General features: G+C 46.2%; 1 protein-coding gene across 5 annotated transcripts in view; it reads right to left on the reverse strand.

Annotated features, from left to right (window-relative positions):
- SLX4 (SLX4 structure-specific endonuclease subunit) overlaps nt 1-5,864 on the reverse strand; it is a 28,995-nt gene extending 23,131 nt beyond the window's left edge. For 4 of the 5 annotated variants that reach the window (XM_030958312.1, XM_030958311.1, XM_030958310.1 and 1 more), the window contains exons 1-2: nt 5,324-5,496; nt 646-748 (exon numbers count right to left, since the gene is read on the reverse strand). The gene's annotated coding sequence lies outside the window, so the exon portion shown is untranslated. Of the gene's footprint in view, nt 1-645; nt 749-5,323; nt 5,497-5,737 lie in introns of those variants that run through there. The other variant, XM_030958308.1, reaches the window with a different exon arrangement.
- Nucleotides 5,865-8,681: the final 2,817 nt, after the last annotated feature.

Consider the following 8,681-nt stretch of genomic DNA (forward strand, 5'->3'; position numbering starts at 1 on the left):
CACTTCCATGGGTCAGCCTTTCCTATAAGCAATTACAGATGTTAATGGATTTATTTATTTTAAACTCAGGCTCCCAGACCTGCAGAGGATTTTGCTGTGAATCTTGGGAGTAATTTGCTGTTAGAAACAAAGGTTTTATGTAGCCAGTTCATAAATTTACTTTTTCTGGACAGAACACTGGGGTAGTTATAACTGTAAATTGACCATTTTCTTGTAAGGAGGAGACAGCATGTGGAGAAGTCCCAAATCTCACATCCCACATGGCTTTAAATACCTCAGACACATCTGTACTGCTGGATTATTTATGGTGAGTTCCTGATATTAAACTTTGAAACAGAGCAGCACTTTGGCATTTGCTATCAATGTTCAGTGTCCAAGGCAGATCAGATCAAACCTCTGATGCAAAACTAAGAATTTATCTGTATTGCTCCTCCCTTTCCAGACCCACAGGTTCCTACTCTGTTCAACATCTCAGTATTTCTGAAGTTGCTGCTATTGCTGCCCCTAATAACCAGCTTTGGCACCAGTTTATTGAGCTCATGAAGTAATGGTTTTGAAAGTAATTTCTTTCAGTATAATATTCAATTCATTTTGGATGTTTTTAGGACTCAACAAATCACAAATAAAATAATCAGCAGCACTTACCTGTTCACTGAGATGCCAAATCTATAGCCCAGCTGTGCCCTTCAAGTAAACATGGATCAGCAAAATGGTACAAAGCAGGACCAGTAAGAATGAAAGATAGAATCTGGAAAATGGAGGGAAAGGATGGATTTAGTGTATTTTGAAATGACTGCTCTTGATGATCATTTGCACCATTTCAATAGGTACCTGATGGGAGCCTACAAAAGAGATGGAGAGGGACTTTGGGCAAGGGCCTGGAGTGACAGGACAAGGGGCAATGGCTCCCCACTGCCAGGGAGGAGGATTAGATGGGATATGGGGAAGAAAATCTTCGCTGGGAGGGTGGTGAGGCCCTGGCACAGGGTGCCCCATCCCTGGAAGTGTTCCAGGCCAGGTTAAGCAGTGCTTGGAGCAATCTGGAATAGTGGAAGGTGTCCCTGTCCAGAGCAGGGGGGTGGAACTGGATGATCTTAAAAGTCCCTTCCAACTCAAATTATTCTGTAATTCTATGATTTAAAAGTATGCACCTACTACATACCTTCAATTTACTGCCTTGCAATTACTTAGTTAAATCATAAAACCCTTAAAAAACCCCAAGCAGCTAAAACATCTGTTACCCTCCCACTTTTCAGAGCAGCCTCTCTTTTAACCCCTGCAAACATTTTTCCACCAGCAGTCCAACTTGACATGCTCTCAAACACACAACATTTGGGCCTGCTCCCTTGCTGCTTTACACTCTCTGTCTGTTCCAGGAACAATTCTCCTGCCATTTCAGTCTCCAAGAACATGTCAGCACCGTGGCTACAACAGCCCATCAGTGCTGGGCAGGCCTCCACCACTTGCACACAGCACAAACCTTCTCTCCTCCTGAGCACCACAGCACATCTCCTCCTCAATTCCTCATCTTGAAAGAAAAATTCACTTTATACTTCCAAAACCTTGGAAGCAATCTCCTGTATTTCACCAGAAATGCTAAGGGAAATGGGGTTAGTTAACATTAGAAAGTGAGGCAAAACCAAAACATGAATTATTGTCTGGGATCCCCAGCACAGGAAGGACGTGGACCTGCTGGAGTGAGTCCAAAGGAAGGCACCTTTCTACCCCACCCCAATCTTCAGAAATCAGCTAATTGCCAGGGCCTGGATGACCCACACTAATTACAGAATGCTGGCAGCAGCAGGATGATGGGAGGCACCACTGGTGCTGGAACTTTCATCACCTTCTTCTCCTTTTGTAGAAGCTGCAGCCAAAGATATGAGGGTTAGTGATAAAACTTCCAGTCATGTCAGACCAAACACTGCAAGAGGGAAGAATTTCTCCAGTGTTTTTTTCTGGCAGGCACACCAGAAGGTCTCTAGGGATTCCTCCAGACCAAATCTTGTAACAAAAAATCTTCCTACAGGTTCCTGATGGAGAAGAACCTACATGTCAATGATGTGACTTCTGAAAAAGCACATTATCCTCCATCCTTTTAGGGATTCTTCATTAGAGCTTGTTCTCTGCACTAACCAACACCTTTATCACTGCTTTATAAAGACATGACACTGCATCTGTACAGTGCAGGGTCTCTGAGGTTGCAAAAGTGCAAAAAAATTAACACTGAGGACAAGGCTTGTTCTGTGAAGAGAGAACAGATGTAAGTGCAAAACACAAATCCAAAGAGGTACAACTCTCTTGTCCTGGTCTCTGCCAGCTTCCCTGTGCCAGAAAATGGTAACAAAACCAGATGTGGAAAACAGGAAATGAGAAATTAATTCAAGTCTCTATAGAAAGGGAATGCTAGGTAGGAAAATCATCCTGAGATTGCAAGGAGCAATCTTAGCAGGGATCAGCATCAGTGTCCATCTGGCACCACCCACTTCCAGATCTGATATCCCTCCAGTCCTCACATTCCTGTTCAGGGCTACACCTCCCCCTGCCAGCACCCTGCTCATATGGCAAAGCATTTCAAACATTTCACAGGCACCAAAAAAATCTATCACACTCCAGACAGAATTTAAAATCATTACTTACACAACAAAGTGTCCCTCTACCAACACATCCCCAGAATAGAAAATTCACTTTGTATCTCCTCTGGAAGGATAAAGGGGAAGTGAAGAGAAAAACAAAAACTAACGGTCACTCAAATGCTCCTGGTTGTATGCAAACACAGCAGCACATAAATCACAAAGAGAAGCAGCTGGTGATGCAAAAATCAAATTGGTTTGAATGAAAACAAGTAATTAATTTAAAGACAATAACACAATTGATTTCAAGGACCAAATAAAAACACTTTGGTAGAGGGCCCAAAAATCAATAAGAGAAAAATACTTGATAAAAATTCACTTGGTTTCCAGAGAAAGAAAAGTAATCAGAGTGATAATAAAAACAAAGATGTAAAATAATATCATGGTGATGGAATTGGATTCTGAATATAAACAATGCAATGTATTAAAAGCAGGAGGTAAAATCACCTTGTCAGAAAAAGGTAAGGACTTTCAAAAAAGACCTTTTTTGGTGTACATGAAAACCAAGAAGGAAAACCTACCAAGGCCACTACACCAAACTGTGGAACTGTTAATCCTGCAAATACTCAATGTTTCCATAATATCCACCCCCTGATGGTGCTGAAAGCAGCCTATTTTAGGAGCAACCAAAGCACACTGAAATGCAGCTGCTGAAGGTGTTTCTGTCAACAGAATCAGATCATTTGCAAGCAGAAGCCACTGTGATTTTTCAAAAAGGACAATTAGGGAAGTAAACACCCATCTTACAGACTGAGCTAAACACCAGGCTGATAAAGAAAGGGCTTACATGGGAATTGATGAAGAAAGAGGGATAATAAAATTAAGGGAAATCAACAGAGTTTATAAAAACCCAGACCTACATTCAGCTAATAACGAGAGCTCTCTGTGTCACCAGAGGGGTAATGCTTCTATAAACCACTAAAGGAGTATCAAGGGACAAAAGGATTAATTAAAATCCAACAAAATCAATACAAGGCATTTAAAATTATTAAAATGCAGCAAGATGTTTCCAAATACAGCTGCAAACAGCTGCCATTGAGCAATTATGTTTTTAGTGCCACCCCACAGAGATGAACTCTCTGCCTGTCCTGTTTTTCTGTTCTTTACCTTAGGAACTGAGCTGGGAGAGACCCCAAGCACCAGGATCAAGCTGCCAAGAAAGGGAACCCCTGGACAGCCCATCATTCTGCCAAACCTCAGTGTGACCTCCTCCAGGTGCCTGATCCACTCCAACAGGGATAGCTGTGACCATGTCAAGCAGTTCTGCTATTCTGTAGGTCAAGAATGGAGCAGTGATATTTGTGGCAAGAGGATGAACTGAATAATTAATGAAAAAGGGAAAATAAAGAGAAGAACACTCCAACATCTAACATTCAAGCCATTCCTTTCCAAGAAGGCAGCGTTATTCTGAAGTGCAAATTCACTTTAAACAAGGGCAGTTCTACTGATTTTTTCCCAAAAATCATATCTTCTGATTTGTGATTATGCTGAAACCAAATATTGGGGAAAATTTAACAAAGTATCTTGATTTCTCTAAAACAGGAGGACACTCTCTTTGAAAAGGTGACCAAACTCATCATGGATTTCTTCAGGTGACCTGATAATGCATCTTTCACCTAACACTTCATTAATTCATAGCAATGAATAACTTGCTCTCAGCTAAAATCACACACAAGAGCTACACTGAACCCCTCTGCATGTAATGGGAATTGAGCCAGTGGGAAAAGCAAAGAGTCAAAAGAACTTCAGGTCCATTTTCTTCCAGATGTAAAGCTTATGGTAACAATCCCTTCTGTTTCCACTTTGCCTCTGACACATCTTTACTGCTGTCCAGATAACTGTTCTCATCCAAGCACCAAAATCAAAGGGCAAAGGCAGCACCAGGACAGGAAGAACATTATTTTGAACAGATACAAAAAGCCAAGCACATAAGGGCCTTTTTTGTAGATAAAACCCAGTCTGTGATTTTTGAGAATTCTTACAGAGTCAAGACTGAGCACCAGCCAATGTCACTGCCTTTAGGCTTTACTGGAGTCAAACTGATTTTACCCAGCTGTAATTTTGGCTTTATCTAAAATCTGCATGGTTAAAATGAACACCTGTGTGTCTGCAGGTTCAGGGACCAAGTGTTGTCAGTAGAGCAGCTGACACTGCCTCCCTTCAAGGCAGGCCCACATCACAGAATCACGGAATGGTGGGGCCAGAAATCCCCTTAAGGCTCATCCCATCCTCACCCCTGCCATGGCAGGGACACCTCCCACTGTCCCAGGTGCTCCAAGCCCTGCCCAGCCTGGCCTTGGGCACTGCCAGGGATCCAGGGGCAGCCACAGCTGCTCTGGGCACCCTGTGCCAGGGCCTGCCCACCCTGCCAGGGACCAATTTCTCCTCAAAATCCCATCTAACCCTGCCTGGGGCAGTGGGGAGCCATTCCCCCTTGTGCTGCGGCTCCAGGCTCTTGTCCAGACTCCCTCTTCATCCTCTGAATATGCTGCTCCGTGTGCCCCTGAGCCTGGAAACAGCAGAGAAAACTCCACGTTGTCAATTCTCTGCAACAAATGCACCAGAATTGCTTTCCCTGGTAACCCTGCCAGAAAGAAGCTTGCTTTGAAGCTGGGCCGGTGAAACGTTTCCAGGGAATCCTCCCGGCTGGCAGTGGGAGAGCTGCTCGGATCCCTGGCGCCCTCTTTCCTTACCCTGAGCAGACCAGCCTCTGCTTTGTGCCCGAATTTCTCACTTTGATGCCAGCACCGAGGATGGAGCCGCATCCTCCAGCACCGTTTGTGCCCGGGCGCTGCCCCGGGCTGAGCTCCAGGCGGGCCCGCTCGGGGCCTGGGCTCCCCTCAGCCCCACAGGGACCGCCCCGTGCGACCGGGAACGACGTAATGAATGACATCACCACATAACGTCATAACGATGACGTAACGCCCGAGATGAGGCCAGCCCCGCGTCCAACTCCACCCCCTCCCCGCCACCAGGTGGCGCCGCGTCGCGCTGAAAAAGCCAACGTCATGACGTCACTCCCTCCCGCCCGCTCGCCGCCGTTGGGAATGCTTCCCTCCCGCCCGCCCCGGCCCGGGCCCGCCGCCGCGGCCCGGCCGCCCACCCACCTGTCCGCGCCCCGTGCCGGCGGCCCTGCCCGCGCCCCGCCGCCACGGCGGGGAGCCCCGGTGCGCGGCCGGAGCGCATGCGCGGGGCTCCAGCCGTGTTGCTCGGCTCGCTGAGGGCGCGGCGCGGTGCGCATGCGCAGGCCGGCCGGCGGGACGTTGAGAGCCCTCACGCTACCCGCGCATGCGCACCGCCTTCCCGCCATCGGTTGTCGTAGGGGCCGTTCCCGCCCGCCCCCACCTTCCGTTCCCCTCATGGGGCCGGGGGCTCCTCCCGTCCCGGCGCCGGGGCCGAGCGGTCCGAGGCGCTGCCTCTCGTCTCTCCCGGGGAACAGCTTGAGCCTCGCTCCGACGGGGCGGCGGTGTCTGCTGAGGAGACCCTAGCACGAAGCGGGCGGGCCGCGGCCACCGCCGGCGGCCCGGTCACCACATCCCGCCTCACGGCCCCAACGGGCCCGGCAGGGACGTTAAGTAAGAATATGGAGGGCGTTTGGTCGAGCCCTTGGCACCGCCTGTCGCTGAGGCGAATGTGCGGAACACCACCGAAAGAGGAGAGCATATGGTACAGCACGGCTCGTTTGTATTTTTAAAGGAGTTCCAGTATATAGAAATCAATCTATCTATCTATAAAAATATAAATTTTAAGTAGGGAGAGAAATATACACCACTTGCTCGTGAGCACGGAATATTTTAAAATCACTCAACCTTAAAACACTTGTGCCGGCTGTGCAGCTGCAGCTGAAGCCCATTACAATTGTAATGTTTTGGGGTTGTAATCAAAGCTGTGCTGCTCATGTGGAAATTGACGGAAACATTGAAATTTCACGGTGAGCAGTGGCATAACTCAAACTTTTCTGTCAAAAGAGCAAAAAGAGCATTGCCTTTCTTTCTTTTTTTTTTTTTTTTTTTGTACTTTTTTCTGCCTGGAGTTGAGCAGGAAAAGAAGTGCTCTGCTCACTACATTGAGCTCCTCAGGGCTCAGGATCCTCAGTGAGTATCACCTTGGAGTCAGGATAAACAATGCTTTCCTCCAAATCATTAGCTAATTGTGGCCAGAGGTTTGCAGGTGTAAAATCACCTGAGATGGGGTGGGAGGGTTCATATGCTGGATCTGCATTTTGAATGTATGATTGAAATTAGGATTTCAATGTTGAAATCAGAACTTCTTTCTCAGTGCTCAGTCTGGCTGTGGCAAGGAGCACTTCATAACAGGCCAGGAGGCAGAGGAAAGAGGTTTAGTGGTACACAGAACGTGCAGGAGCTTTGAAAACATCAAGACAGGCACTTCACTAATTACTGCAAATCAGTTCTAATGGTGAGCAATGTGATGTCTCCTTTACTCATAACATTGTCCCATAATTACATCTCACTCCATAATTTGACATCACCAAAAGAACCTGAGGCTGTTATGGCATTGCCTGTTTGGAAATCTTAAGAGAAAGGAATCAACTACAACTTTTAGAATGAAATAAGCTCTTGAGGCACTGTGAGTTTTCACTTCCAGGAGAGCAATTTAATTTTTAATCTGTCCAAACCATTTTAGCTGGAAACCCCTGAATTTTAAGCAAAGAATGGTTATTTTGACAGAACTGAGGAGTGCATTTTCTGCATTGAATCTTCCCCAGAGGTTCAACATGTCCCTGTCAAAACTGATGAGAAGAAATCCTTTGGTTTGTGTCTTTCAACACTTCTGGTTTATTCCAGTTCTTGCTCAAGTTGCTGCACTGGTTGGAATCAGGAGCCCTCAGAAGAAAATCCTGCACGGACTTGCAAGTGCCCATTGCACAAACAGACTGAAAATACTCCAGTTCTGAACCAAGACACAGGAACTACACCAAGGCACAAGAACATCTCATTGCACAGTGCCCTAAACTGAGCTCAGACACACTCAAAAGCCAAGTGATTTGTGGTATTCCCAGTGAAGATGCATCCAAAAGCACTGGCACTTAATGGTCCATCCTGGCTACCAAATGGCATCTATTTCACAGGACATCTCAAGGCCATTCCTAAAGGCACCAAGGACGTGGTTCTCTGGTCACAATTTGTACCAAACATCAGCTGGAGGATGCAGCAACAGTGACAGCTGCAGCAAGGAGAGGCAGCCCTCCCAAAATCAGGCTGCTGATCTGACTTGCACTCCCAATTTTTTAATAATTCACTTCTCTCCCTCTAGGGAACTGCTCTGTATCAGATAGGGCTCAGGGCTGCAGTGTTTTAGGCTCCAGAATGAAAATTTTGGTTTAATTTAAGGTGTACTCACCCCTGAATTACAGCAGTTGGAACACACTGAGAGAGGCAGGGTATTTACTGTCACCCTGGGGCTTTGGGTTGTCTCTGCAGAAAACCCTTATGGGACTTGTGAACATCATTGCTGACATGAAAAGGTTTTCCAAATAGCTGCTAGAATTGGCTGTGCAGTGGGATTTATAGTAAATTACAAATTACATATTGTACAGAATGTACATGTTCATCCCCAGTGGGCTGCAGTCAGCATTGCTCAAAATTTCTGTTTCACTTTCTGCTCAGTTTAAGAGCAGATCCCCTGTTTTCTGTTAAGACTTGTAACACTGGTGGCTTTTTGGCATCTTCATATAAACTTTTTAAAGCTTTTCATATAAATGTATTCATTAATTCATTCAGGTCAGCAGTGATCACAGAAGCAGCCACTGAGGCCAATTCCAGTGATGAGGAAGGTTTGGGTTTGCATCAATTTATTGTGTTAATCTCCCTTCTGAATGACAGCTCAGTGCAAACTCAGCACAGAGATTTGAAAGGGCCAAACAAAAATGCAGCATTTTCCTCAAGAGCAGCTTGGTTTGTTTTCCTCTCAGGTGTGAATTTTGGGATGGTACAGGCCACTGTATCCATCTCCTCTTGTAACCTGCCAGGAAAACAAGGCTGTTTCCATTCAGTAACTCACATGGCACGAGTGTGAGTGGTATAAACC

Source organism: Camarhynchus parvulus, chromosome 14 (genome assembly GCF_901933205.1).
Source record: "Camarhynchus parvulus chromosome 14, STF_HiC, whole genome shotgun sequence".
Taxonomy (NCBI): Eukaryota; Metazoa; Chordata; class Aves; order Passeriformes; family Thraupidae; genus Camarhynchus; species Camarhynchus parvulus.